The sequence below is a fragment of the Desmodus rotundus genome, chromosome 10 (assembly GCF_022682495.2).
Source record: "Desmodus rotundus isolate HL8 chromosome 10, HLdesRot8A.1, whole genome shotgun sequence".
Classification (NCBI taxonomy): domain Eukaryota; kingdom Metazoa; phylum Chordata; class Mammalia; order Chiroptera; family Phyllostomidae; genus Desmodus; species Desmodus rotundus.
This window is the reverse complement of record NC_071396.1, coordinates 23,163,680-23,178,399: the sequence shown is the minus strand read 5'-3', so window position 1 is coordinate 23,178,399 and position 14,720 is coordinate 23,163,680.

Genomic DNA, 14,720 nt, shown 5'->3' with positions numbered 1-14,720 from the left:
ACCTCTGTTCCAGCTGTGACTCCAGCTCCAGCTGTGACTCCAGCTCCTCTTGTCACCTGCAGATGGGCCACACAGCTTCCTTCATGCCTCCTGGTGAAACACAACAAAACAAAACACAAACACCAGGCCCCATCCAGCACCCCTGCTGCCCTGCAGGGGAGGGAAGGAGGTGACAGGGGCCTGGACTGTTGGCTGAGAGGCCGAGAGGCCTTGGGTCGCACTGACACCTGCTTCGGCTCTCCGAGGAGGCAGGCCGGCTTACATCCCCCAAACTGAGATTGTTGCACGGGGTGACTCAGTAGTCAGGACTGCGTGGGTGTATTTAAGACTCAAATGAACCATGAATCCTCCCAAAGCGAAGAGAGGTTTATTTTCTTCTCATGGAAGTTCAGGGACAGATGGCCAGGCTGGTGCGGCGGGCGGGACTCCCACACCGGGTCCCAGGCACCTTCCATGGCAGCCTTCCATGTTCAAGGTCACAGCAGGCTGTGGGTGGGCTGCTGGGCTTCCAGCGTTTCCTCTGCACGGAGGGAGGTGCTGGGGGTGTAGCTTTCCTTGTCAGTCTGAATCTCTTTTCAGGAGCCTCCCTAAAAGAATTTCGCAACACACCTGTGGTTCCCCTACCTCATGGTTCTCACGGTTGACAGAGTCCCGGTGGCAGGAGCCCTCCGCTGGGCACCTGCGGACCCTGACGAGGTAGCGGTTTGCAGGGGACAGTGGGTCTTGGGCAGTAACTGTTCTCTCTGCTGCAGATGAGGATGGGATGTGCGGGGCGGATGCCCACAGATCTTCTCCCAACAGGACTGAGCTCCTCAGTGGGCTCACATGTGTCGCTGAGGCTTGTCCTGCCACAGAAGGGCCACTCACGTTTCCACCCGGAAATCGGGAGGTGGAGGAGCCACATGTCTGTGACTGCAGAGCACTGGGTGTGGTGTGACCCCCACGGGACAGATGGGGCTTCGCAGACGGTCCTCTGTGAAGAACCCAAGTGCCATTTGACTCCAGGAGCCGATGGCGGTGTTTTGGCAGCAGGGCCGGGCTGTGTAGCCGGGACCTGAACACACCCCAAAGCTGTTTGTTACCGAGCTGATAGCAAATTAACGGGTGCAGACCCACCTGTCTGTGCTAGAACCCCGATGACCCTCCCCAGGGCCGCACTTGTCCAAACACAGGCACACGGAGCCCAGGAGGGTGGGTGACCCCCTGTTGAGGTGGGTCAGTGAGGCAGGAATAAAACACAGTCCCCCAGAGATGGCGGTCGCTGCCTGAGCCCTCCCTTCAGCTGAAAGAAGTGCCTGCAGCATAGGACGTCTAACCTGGAGGGAACTCTGGAGTCCTGTGGCTCACTCCCTCCATCTTCAGATGGGAAACTGAGGCCTTGGCAGGTACCTGACTGGCCCGACGACGGGATTGCAGACGACAGGGCCAGGACCGTCAGCCTCCCGTCCCTCCCTCTCCCACTTCCCCAGCTGATGGTTGTTCAGGGCTAAACTCCGGCTGGAATTTGGTCTTGGCCCCTGATGGCCGGGGACTCATGCCTTGCCAGTCTCATTACCACTGGCTTCTTTAGTAGCAACACGACAACACTCTTTCTGGGAAGCATCCCTGGAGGAAATAGAAAATGCAAGTTGTGCCGATTCGGCCAACCTGACAGTGGTACCTAAGTGCTAAGGACGCATTGTTGATTTTATACCCCCGGTGCAGGCCGTGCACCCTGGGAGGTGCTGGAGTCATCGGTGCTCCCGGCTGCACTCACCGCTGCAAGGAATCGGCCGGACTCCTTCTACCAGCCCCAGCTGCAGCCTGGCGGCCAGGCACCTTGCCTCGGCTCCCCTTCCTCCAGCAGGGAGATTGGCATGTGGCCTGCACAGCTAGAGAAGCTGCCAGGTGGTTCCTGCGAGGGGGTCGCAGGCCAGTGGGTGGCTGCACACAAGGGAGGTTTAATAATCCCCCCAGGACTTGACTGGTCAGTTAGTTTCTGGTTGTCCCAGGTTTTCTTTGTCTTGCCACACGGATTTATGCACATTAATGACCAAAGAAATCCTAACTGCCCACCTGCGCACAACCCAGTGCTAAAGAAAAACGCCAGAAACTTCCGGATCCTTTGCTTGCTTTATGACTGAATCACTATATGAACACAGGCCTATCCTGTTCGAAACTCACTCTGCAAAACAGATTCAGTGCTCGTCTTGTTTACGTTTGCTCTGGGAGCGTGCGTTTGCAAGTGGTTCTTGCGGGAATGGTCTCTGGCTGTCTTCATGCATCTATTAAGTGCCTCACGCTAGGCCGAGAATCTCCGCCCTCATGGGGCTGATGCTCCGACGCAGTGTGGTGACCTGACACAGGTCCCTACAAGACAGGCAGCACGTGACTGCTGCTGGGAGAGGAGAAGGGGGTGGCCGCACAGGAGGCGGCCAGGAGGTGGCTGAGGTGGCCCTTAAAGATTTTGACCAATGGGAATGATGGAAGAGGGCACTGGAGAGAGAAGGAGCAGGGAGAGTTTGTTGGTCCGGCTTCTCTGGAGAAACAGAACTAATAGGATGTGTGTGCGTAGGTGGAGGGAGGGAGAGAGAGAGAAAGACTGTGTTTGTGGGGACTGGCAAGTCTAAGATCTGCGGGCCAGGCCACCAGGCTGCAGAGCAAGAGAAAACTGCAGTTCAAGTCCAAAGGCAGTCTGCCGCAGAATTCCCTCTTCATGGGGGGGCCTCAGCTTTTTTCTTAAGACCTGTGACTGAGTAGATGAGGCCCACCCACCCCAGGGAGGGTAATCTGTTTTAGTCAATGTCTACTAATTTAAATGTTAATCTTTTTTTTAAAGAGGTCCTTTTTTTTTTTTTTAAGACTTTATTTATGTATTTTTAGAGAGAGGGGAAGGGAAGGAGGAAGGGAGAGAGACATCAATGTGTGGTTGCCTCTCATGTGGTCTCCACTGGGGGTCTGGCCTACAACCCAGGCATGTGCCCTGACTGGGAATCGGACCAGCGACCCTTTGCTTCTCAGCCTGCGCTCAATCCACTGAGCCGCACCAGCCAGGGCCTAAGTGTTAATCTTATCCAAAAAATACTCTTACAGAAACAGAATACTATTTGAGCAAATATCTGGGCACCGTGGCCCAGCCAAGTTGACAAAGGTAACCAGTCATCACCGAGAATACGTTTTGTGAAGTCAGGAAAGGCGGGCGTGTTTGGGGAAAGTGAGTGACCCATACAGCAGGACTGGGGTCTGGAGAGGGGGTGGGGGGATACCAGGCCTGAGAGGCAGTGAGGATGGGGGGCGCGCCTCACGGGGCCAGTTTGTGAAGGGGGCGGATCAGTGCTGGGGTGTGTAGGCTGAGGGGATGCTGGGCAGCGGTTGAAGGAAGAAAGGGGAGGTGGGGGTAGAGGCTAGTGACAATCTACGAGGGAACCAGCCTTCGCCGGCCAGCGCTCTGCTCCACTGCCCTGCACCCACCCTGAGGGATGGGAGAGGCAGCCTGGGGCTGCTTCCGGTTTCCCCTCCTCGCCAGGTGCTCTCAGTGTGAAACTCAGCGTGCACGTCCTCGGTGTGAGGAATGGTTGTGTTCTCTTTGTCTTCCTGTTCTGGGCCTGGCCAGCAGTAACACCGAGGGCGGCTCCCTCTTGGTGTTGGCTGCTAAGCACCTTGCCACCCAACTTGGAGGTCTGCTCGAACGTGGACATCGCTGTACAAGCGTTTTAAACTGCATCCCTGGCTTTATCTTATTTTTCTTGTCCCATTTTCTCTCCCACCCCACCCCCCACTTACTTGCTTTTAAGTCTTGTTATGACCTATCAGCTTTGCAAGTCACTGCAAATCCTGTTTGGAATGAAGGGGAGTACACAGGGATTAACAACTACCTGGACCCGACAGCTGGTGGAATGATGTTTTTAGAGATGATTCCACACCTTCATCAGAGACAGGAAAATCTGGAGGCAGGCTGGTCTGGGGATGGCTGTGAAAATGAGCTCCATTTTAGAAGGGAGAGTGCTGCCAGGCCTTGCCGATACGCGCTGCCCCAACGGTGTGTGCCTGCAAGCCTGGCCCTCCGTGGGCTCTGGAACAAGGAGAGTTGGCCATAGGCTGGTGTCCGTTTGCAGCTGCTCCTTTCCAGTGAGCGGCGTCCAGACCGATCTGCTGGCTGCCCCGCAGAGTGTGGGTCCCAGGTCCTTATATGAATACAGCCCTTCAGTCCCTTCGAATTCCCCATGACCGGGGCTCTTCTGCCCTGGTTCTCCTCGGTGCCCCGATGCTCTCGGGTTCCGTCCCTTTGCCCCCCGTACTGGGAGGCTTTGATTCTGGGGTCCTTCACCTCATCCCAAATGATTCTCCCTGGTTTGGGACCCAGGTGGACCAAGTGTTCTGCCACCTCAGAGTTTCCTGGGCTGTGAATGCAGGTGTGCGTCAGACTGGAGTTTTCTGTGCTTTGATTTGGCTGGGGGTTGCCTGCCCCCCCTGAGGAGGGGCACCTGCCAAGCTGGCCTGGTCAGTTTTTCCAGCCTCCTTCCATGGTGGCTGAAGAATCATCCCCTGTTGCTGCTTTCTTGCAAAGGTGAGCTCTCAGCCTATCTTGCAACCAGAACCAAGCTGCCTGTCATGAGTCTGAGATTCCAAAGCCCATCCAGGTTGAGAGCGGTGGCAGGCACTTAGGAAACCTGAAGCTACAGAGGCCAGAGGGAGCAAATAATGCAAATAATATTGGTGTAGGAGATATCCTCATGGAAGGAATTAGCTTTAGGCACGAGCAAGAATTAAATCACCCCAAGACGGATACTGGGGTAAGAAGAGAGAGCACAGAGGTAACGTTGGGGGCAGTATTTCTATGACAGGGACAGGCAAGGGAAGGAGGTCAGTGAAGTAGCCAGAGGGGGTGGGACTGAGAAGGCCCCAGGAGAAGCAAGGGGAACAGAGGGTACAGGAAGCTAAGACAGGAGAGAGTTTCAGGGAGGAGTAGGCAGGGAATGGTGACAAATGCTGCAGAACGACCAGGGGGAGGAGGACGGGCTGGAGGAGGGAGAGAGAGACAGCTCGCTGGCATGGCAACCGCAGGTCACTGGTGACCGTGGTGGTGGTGGGTTCAGTTGAATCATGGCCAAAAGTCTGATGGGATAGAATTAAGACGTGAGGACCTGGGGAGAAAATAGGGGGGTTATGGAAAGCCCACGTTTTAAGAACTGCTGTGTGGGGAAGAAGAAAGAGGACTTTACTAGGGCAGAAGACCTGGGGAGGCAACGTTAGGAAGCCTCTCGTTTCTGGTTTGTTCAATGACAAGCTGAAGCTGCACCCTAAATTCAGAAAGCCTAAAATTCCACATTCCCCTTTTGGGGGGAGAAGCAGCAAATCATTATTGTTCCCTTCAGTAAGCCTTCATGGATCTCTCTCACAAGACTGCACGCCCTTCCAAAAAATCCTTATCAAAGGTACAAATCTCAGTGTCCTTGAACACTGTACAAGGGGACCTAGGGCAGATTTCTGACTCATCAAAAAAAAAAAAAAAAAAAAGGAAGGAAGAAAAAGAAAAGATACCTTTGAGCTGTTAGCAGCGCCAGCCAGCTGGGCAGGAGACACAGGTCTGGTCTATAGGAATTTGTCCTCCAGGACCCAGGTGGACGACCATTTAAATATTTTCTGTGTTCTTATACTTGAGTATATTTCCGTGGACAGTGGGACAGGGTTTTGGGGAAATCTGTGGCATATGGCCCTTGAAGCCGAGACCACATCATGGAATTAGATGCAGGCAGGTTTTGACCGCACGAGAAGAAAATTGGACAATTTAAATCCAGAAACATAAGCAGTTTTATCCACTCAAGAGCAATTTACTTGTAGAGTGACAGATTAGCGGTGGGAGTCTCCTCTGAATGTAAAGTCTCAGCTGTCTACAGTACTGGGAGGTGCGAGTCACAGGAGAGCTGGGGTCTGGTGCCTATGAATAGTCTCTCACGCTCGCTGATCAAATTGCAAGACAAACTTAATTCTGAAAGTATTAGCAATGTTTTCACAGTTGGGGGTTACTTTGTCAAAAACATAGGTGCAGGAAGAATTTTTTAAAGTCGAGAAACCAAAAGCATGTTTTTCTTCCTCGGGCTGTATGCTCTGAATCCAGACTCTGGAAGTTCAAGGCTCCTCCTGATCCAGCCTTGTCTTCAGCTTGATGTCATCATGCCTGGTGGGCACGCACGTCGCTGTAGGCCGCTGGGTCTCCTGCCAGGCCCAGTTTGGCTTTGCGCCTCTGTCTCTGTTGGGGCCCCTCCAGCTATCCATCTTCAAGTCCAAGACAAGCAGACCACACCCCAGCGGCCCGTGATGGTAAGCACCTGCCCCTTTTGCTCTATTTGAAGAGCTTCGCTGTAAGATCTTTTACTCATAACCTCACTCCTCCTTTGGTCTGGCTTTCTCTGGTCCCACTTTGGCGCATATCCCATTTCTGTCTCCCTTCCCGCTTTTTACACATCGGGCTTATGAACTGACCTTCATTTTCCAGTTCACCTCTTGGCGTTCCCCAGCTGGCCTCAGCCGGGGATTAATCCTCTGGCTCCAATTCTCTCCCACAAGACACCACACCCTCAGCCAGTGCCACTGAGCTGCAGCCCAGGCACTGGCCTGCTAGGCTAGTGCCCTTGATCCTCGAGTGTGTGCGCATGTGTTTGTCTCTGTGTGTACATGTGTGTGCACATGTGCGTGCCTGCCTGTGTGCTCAGAAGTTTTCCCCATGAGAAATGACCTCCTTCTCTCTCATCTAACCAAACTCTTTCATGGATAAGTTGGCTAGCCTCTAAGAGCCTCAATATTCCTATCTTTAAAGTGAGGGTCATGTTAGTCACAGTCACACCTCAGTACTCGTCAGCTTCAGAACTCGTCAAACCCTGTACTCATCGCATTTTGATGAGAAAAAAAAAGTTTCAGCACTTGGTGCTTGCTCGGGACTGGTCGCACTTGCTAGAACTTGTACGAGTCACCACGCCGCCCTGCAAGAGAAAATGTTTCATGGTTCAGTACTCGTCAGGTTCAGCACTTGGCGCAAGTTCCGGAATGGAAGGATGATACCGAGGTGCCACTGTATTTCCAAGCACTGCTGTGAGGATTTAAATGAAAACCCACCCCACCGCACCTCGCAGAGTCCCGGCACAAGCACAGGGCTCCATAAATGGGTGGGCCCCTCAAACCCTGGCACTGTTGTGGTGGTCAGCTCTCTCTCCCCAGCCAGACTTCTGCTGAGCTCTCCCTCCTCCAATTTTCAGCAGCACTTAAATCTGAACCCCACCCATGACCATCCAATCGCATATTAACTCATCTTATTTTCTCGATTCCCAAACCAGATTGTACGGAGATCAAAAATAAGGATGATGCATTATGTTTACATGATGTCTCCTGCAAAGTAAGTACATGATGAATCATTTTTGACAGCAGAGAAGTCGAGATTGAAGAAGATAGGAAAACCCAGAGAGGTCAAGGAGGACACATTTTTGAACGGTGCTTATAAAAGGGGTCTTTCCTCAAGAGATAAGTGAACCCTGGTACAGCTCTGAGCTTACTGGAGGGGCTTTTAGGAGGGATTCCCTGGGTAACAAATCTCCATTTAGAGATGGGATGTTCATCCTTCCACACCAAACATGTCCATTCTTCTCCTCTCCCACTGCCTCCCCACTGCGGTCACTGGATCTTGAGTCATAAAACAGAAGGCAGTACTTTCTCACAAATAGAGGGGGGCTCCAAACCTCCAAAGGCTGTTCATGTCCCCATATTGCTATTTGTAGTCAGAGGGCTGAGGGGGAGGCAGACACTCGTCTGGTGTTGACATAACAGGATCCCAGCGAGCCCTCCCTTCAGCTTCTCAAGAACACCCCTGCGCCCTTAACTTGGGTTAGTCCGTGGGTTTCTGCTCAATGCCTAGAACTCCTGGGAGGGTGAATCGAGGAGCTGAGGGTCTCTTCTGGAGGTTGAAAAGCTATGCAGCTGAGTACTGAATTCCTTTAACTGTAGAACGAAGAGTAAGCCACTGGGGGAGTGAACTGCACCCCAGAACACGGATGCCGCAAGCTCTCTAAAATTAATGATAATGCACAGCAGAAATATTGGGAGGTGGGACTAAAGGGGTACTGGGGGGAGGCTTAAGAGTACTAGACGTCTGAGGATGGTGCTGAGCCTCCCTGCATCACGTGTCCATCTGAGGATGTCTATTTTTCCTCCCTTTCACCTCATTTGTCACCATAAATAATATTTTTTTGCAAGAAGTTACCCAGGGACATGACAGTAGGCAGACATTTGCAGGGAGCTTCTGTCAGTGGGCTCCCCTGGCTGGGGACTCATTTTGTCACAGGAGGAGCTTCGCATTAGTGGAGATATATGGCAGTTTTGAAAGGCATCAGAATGGGCTCTTGATTAGCTTTGAAAGGAAGCCAAGTGCATGCTAACCACCATCTGGTGTACTCACGGGTTTAAGTTTTCTTTCTTTCAGTCAGTCTAATAATCAGCATTAACAGATTAGTTAGTACAGCTATTCTGGGTATCTCTAGGGTGTCTGCCATTTTTTATTTTTTTATTTTTATTTTTTGCACGCAAAGCCAGAGGAATGGTGCCCGAGTCATTATTCTCGCTAGGGGAAAGCAACAGTTGCTCTCATCTCTTCTCGGGAGTAGTGATTAGTTGCGCCATCGAATGCTAAGCCTCTCTTTCAACAATTACAGCACCTGCGATTATGAGCTTGTTCAGAGTTGGTCTGGGTGAAATTTTGCTTGTGTTTTGCTCCCAAGGAAAATCGAATTCTGTTCCTTTGCCCAGAGCAACTGCAGCTGTAAACCTGTTGGGGGCATCTGGCTGCCGAGTTCAGCAGCGCCCAAACGCAACCGGGCTGCGTTTCTCTTGTGGGCCAAGCACTGCCTTTCACGACCCTCCGCGGTGTCTGATTAAGTGAGCAAACTGGGCAGAGCCGTCCATCAAGCTGAGTCAGTCAACCCGTAAATAAACTGCTGGGCTTCCGTGGGGGGTTGAGGAGAATTTATCCCCGTCTCATTCTTCTGCTCCGTACATAACTCCAGTGACACGCACGGTGGCGGACCCTGCCGTGGCAGGCTGCTGGAGGTGTGACCATGGTCACTTCCAGAGGGGCACAGGGCTGCCTTTCTGAGGACACTTCAGTAGACAGTGACAAAAGAAACAGTACTTCACGGGAGAAGCAACCTCTCAGTGCATTCTGTGTACAAGAGAAGTAGGAGCCGTATTTCCTGTTCCGCTGCCAGGAAATACTGCCTTACGAAATCGAAGAGTGCGCGTGGGGACCTTACCTGGACACGTGGCTGCTGTGGACGTTGTGTACAACAGACGACCTAGCATTGGCTCCGATCCCAGCTGCATCCCAGGTCTCCTCTCCGGTGTGTTGCCCTGTGTGGTTCGTGAGTTTGTAGAAATTCTTCTGGGAGGAAACCACACTTTCCTAATTATTTGGCTTATTCATACGTCACCTCTTAAAGAAAGGGAACGAATCATCCCTATATGTCTGTGTTGTGTTTATTCACTGGCGTTTGTCTTCCTCACCTAGAGGAGGTCTTCTCCATTTCCATGTGACCCGTGCCTGACATGAGGGCTCCCGTGGGTTGTCCAAAGGAGTAACTTAAGGAGCTCAGAGGTTAAGGCTTCATTCAGCTTACATGTCAGGGAGCACCAGAAGACCAAGCAAATCCCCAGTCAGAGCAGGCTGGAGCTGTGTAGGGTGCAGGGAGGGCAGGAAGGTGGGACCTGGTGATCTGGGTCAGGTACAGATTTTGGTCTTTAGCTGCTGTGAAGCTTGCAGTTGGAGGTTGTCCTGGTTTTTGTGCGTCTTTGTTCAGGGTCGTGGGTGTTGTCTCATCCAGCTACCTGTTAGAATAGTACTTTCAAGAACTGTTTTTGCAAATCAGTTCAACTTACTGCAACTAACTTTGCAGGTTAGTCAATGCTCATGGGTTAGGCAGGTAGAGAAAAAAGGAGAGGGGGTTAGGGTTGGAGACAATGGAGAAGCTGAGGGCCCTGTGTGACGCCTGTTGGAGTGTTTTCAGAGTAAACGTCGAGTAAATGTTTGATGAATGTATCGGGATAAGACCGAAAAGGTCTAGGGTCCATGTCTGAAATGCCTAACATTTTTCTCATGTAACAAGTGTAAAATCGTATGCTCCGAAGCCTTCCAGTCAGCTGGGCCGAGGAGGAGGAAGAGTAGAAACTTAGAGGAATGGGCACGTCGGTAGCTTGGGGAAGTAAGCATTTCATGAGGTCTCAGGAGAGAGAGGAAGTCTGGCCCTCCACAGGCAAACTCCCCCTTTCTCCACTCCCGCGCCCTCCAGCTTCAGAGAACTTGGTAGAAAGCAACGCCCAATCCAGAGATCGTAACCCTGAGGGGAAAGAGGAAGAAACCGATTCTAGATAAGGTGACATGTGTTCCAAGGACAATTTTCTCTCCCAGTATCAAAACATAGGAGGTTTGGACGGAACCGCCCATGTTAAGTATGAGCAGGATGGAAAAAAAAAAAGTTTCGTAAGCAGTGCACACTTTCCGGCCCCGCCCACCCACCGTGAGCAAATGAGAGGACCATTGTATTGCATGAAAAAGGCAGAAGAATCCAGCCCAGAAGAAAATACAATCCTTAAGCCAGAAGCTTATGAGCCATTAGTGCTTCCAACTACAGGTGCACTTACTAAGAGTATAAACTCGGTTTCACCAGAAGAGCAGAGAGAAGACGTGAAGCACAACCCGCAGCGTGCCGACGGAAAGGGCGACTCAAGCGCAACGTCCCACTTGTTTAGCTGTGAAGACAGCAGGGAGACGCTGGCGAAGGTAGAAAACTCAGAGCGTGTGTGACTCTCCTAAGCTCCTTGGTAAAAACTTCCCAGCGAAAAAAAAATTCAGCTCCTTGAGAGAGGACTCAAAAGGGGGAACTTCGAAATGAAAAAGCCGCATATTGAATTTCTTTCACTGTAGAACTAAGATTAAGCCCCAACGGGGAGACAGGCTGCACCCAGAACACCCTACATGTAATGGCCCGGGCCCTGTAAAAGGGCTGATAATGCCCGGGGCAGAGATGGGGGGGCTGGGCCGAGGGGGCACTGCAGGCTAAGAGCACTGGATGTCCCCGTGCTCATGGCAGGCGATCAGTATTGTCCCAAACCGGAGTGTGTAGTTTGGAAAAATGACTCCAACTCTTTCACGGCTTTGTACTGCAGCCCCCCTTATTCATGGGAGATATGTTCCAAGACGCCCAACCTTGACACCTTGGCTAGCACCAAACCCCACATACAATGTTTTCTTCTATACATACATACCTCAGATGAAGTGTGATTCATAAATCAGGCACGGGAAGAGACTAGCAATAATAAATAAAAATAAGACAGGAATATTATAACAACAGGCTATAAGAAAAGGGATATGAATATGCTGTTCTTAATTGAGTACAATGAAGTGGCTTGAACGCAGGTACTGTGATACTGAGACCGTGGGTCTGATAACCCGCCGGCACCTCGGAGATGGGCAGATGGGGAGCGTCTGCATCGTGGAGACGCGGGACAGAGGGATGGCTCGTGGCCAGGGCAGGGTGGATGGAACAGGCGACTCCATCACTTTACTCCGAACAACATGCAATTTAACACTTATGGGTTGTTTCCTTCTGGAACTTTCTATTTAATACTTGCAGACCCTGGTTGACCTCGGGTAACTGAAACTGTGGAAAGTGAAACCACGGATGAAGGAGGACGATTATAGTCTTTTTATTTTTTTCCTTAAATGTGACGGGATATTTAAGGCACAAACATCTTGGGAGCAGGATTTTTGAACCATCTGTCAACCTCTCTATTTATCCACCCATCAAACTGTCTTTTTGTAGTTGGCAAAGGGAGGTGTTCTGGGTGATGTCAGCAGATATTAACACTGATTATTACTGGATATCACGATTTTGAGTAATTCATCATTTTCTCCTTTCTACTTTGCTTTGTCACTTCAGTGTTTAATAATGATCCAATGTTTATTTTATAAAAACACTAAATAATTATTTTGGCCAAAGAGTAGACATTCATATTCTTTTAAGGTTCTTACACTTCCACTCATCGACCCAATTTTTCTTTCTTGTTTGTCGGCTTCAGGCCTCAGGTAGCATTTCTTTTAACTATATACATCTTCAATTTCCAGAGACGCAAAATCATAAGCAAGACGAACCAAGAGATTTCAAATTTCCTTCTTTGAAGCTTATGAAGTTCAGAGATATTACCATTCAGGACAGAATTTAAGGAGAGAGCACTAAATGAAAAAAAAAGAAGATAAGGAAGCAAACTCTATTTTTGGCCATAGAGACTCTGATAGGACTGCAAGAGCTAAAGATTCAAGACTGCAAATGGGGACCAGAAAGAACAAGAAGGAAGACATGCTTTGGAGTCATGGCAAGGAGGGACTCACAACGCGTGACCGCGAGGGAATGGAGGATGTGAGGGGTAGGGTGCAGCGCTAGTGAAGGCCGCAAGGAGAGAAGCACAGATTGGTTAGGAGGAGCGCCAGGCTGAGAGCTCGTGCAGAGAGGAGGCAAGCTGCTAGAGGAAGGTGAGGTGGGGGAAGACAGTGAGCCAGATCTAGACTCCTCCAAGCCAACTTGAACACAAAGAGCATCGATAGATACACAACCGAAGCCTGGGGAGGGGAGGGAAGTCTGGGTAAACAAGACCCTAACCCGCCCAAATGCGGTGCATCACTGGAAAACAAATGGAAACATTTCATGGCCCACAATGTATTCTGAGAGGCAACGTGCGTGGGTGAGGGTTGTATTTTATTCACCTTCCCTGGTGTTCCAAGTAATGTATGTAAAATCCAATGTAGGTGTATTCCCTGGGGAGCGGGAACAATCGACAACAACAGCAAACGCTATACCAAAGTGACCCTGGATTCACTGTCAGAAAGAGAATCCGGAGCGAGAAAAGGCTGGAGAAAAACTCCGTCCATTGGAGTTTAACCTTCGGTTCCATACATTTTGTCTTGTGGCCGGACCTGAAAGCACGGAGGCTGCTGTATTCGAAAGGTTGTGTTGATGACTTACCAACAGCAGTGATAGCTGGGAGATCATTCAGGTGAGAGGATCCTCGCGAGCACTTGCTGTTCTCCTTAGCATTGCTATAGCACCAGCGAGCTGTGTGGAGGTATTAATACACACCCTGCACTTTCGAAGCAATTTGCCCCTCTCTGGGCAGTAGCCTTACCCATGTGGGGAGGGGAGCGAGCAGTCAGGCGGCCTGAGATGCCTGCCCACTCTGGAACCATCTATTTGCTAGTCCTGCTGAGGGTGGGCCCTTGGCTCGGAGGTCAGGTCCTCAGCAGCACTGTCCTCACCTGTGAAGGGACTATCCTCCCACTGCCTGTGGGTCCTCTGGGAGATGGGCCAGTTCCTGTACAAGAGACACAGAAGGACAACAGGGACACCCACAGAGAGCCTTTGTGTGACCTGTAGACAAAAAGGGGATTGTGTTTCACTCCCTCTGGCACTGGCCACCCCACCCCTTGCTCTGACCAGGACCCTCGGGGCCTCATGCTCCCCTCTGTTCTCCCGGGACCCCCACCATGCTTCTCTGCCCAGAGAGCTGCGGCTTTGCCTCTGGGGATGCTGGTGGGCCCTTTTCTCTTGTCCTGGAATTGGGGTAAAATCTCTAGAGGTGGAGACAAGCAGTAATGTGTTCCCCATGCTCCTGAGAGCTGACAGGGACGGCCAGCACTCCAGGCCTGCAGTGGGACCGGCTGGCCCTTGCCCCACCTTCTGTTTCCCTTCAGGCTGTGGGAGAAGACAGAGAAAGGAGCACCCAGGGACAGGGCCACCCCCTCCCCGGGGTCAGTCCAGAGGCGATTCCCTTCTTTCCACTGAGCCAATGAGGGGCCTCTGAGACAATTACCGTATTTTGTCGTGTATAATGCGCACCCCACGTTTTTGGCCCAAACTTTCAGGGAAAAAAATCTTTCGCTTTAATTTTTAATTCACTTATTTATTTATATTTAGATACTTGTTTTTGTATTATAAGGGAATTTTAGCTTTTAGTTTTGAACATACTATGGTACAAGAAATTTTATGTAACAAATAATTACAAAATACAAGAACAGATACAAAGTATTTCAGGCACCACCCACGTATACTGCACATCCTTATTTTTCCAGCAAAAATTTGGGCAAAAAATTGTGCATTATACACAGCAAAATATGGTACTTCTCAAGATTGGGGCTTCCTGCCAGAATGGGAGATGGCTGGGTAGTCCGCAAAGAGTGTGCAGGCCTGGGGCAACTGGTCCAGCACCCTAATAAAGAAAACACAACATGTCCCAGGGTGCAGGGCTTGGCAGCATCCCCTACCCCAAGTACAGGGCCGCAGGCACCCTCCCCAGGAACAGAGTCCCATTGCCAGCTGGACTCTGCCCCTGTGTGCTCCAAGCAGGGGAGAAGAGGGTGGAGAGAAATCAGTAGAGAGAGGGTGCAGGGCCATGGGGCAGCCGGCCAGTCCGAGTTTGGGGATCCGTCTCCGCTGGGTTGAGGGGAAACTGTACGACGTGGTAGGGCTTGGGCGATCTTGTTATACTCTATAGTAGGGGGCTGTTGGCTGGGTCAAGGGTCCCCACCCAAGAGGATGGGAGACAGGGGGCCAGGAGTGGCTCTCTGGGGGTCTCCACCATTAGGGAGGCACCTAATGGTGCTTTCAGGGAGCCCACACGGTGACATTGCCACACGGAGACTCCAGGGCTGA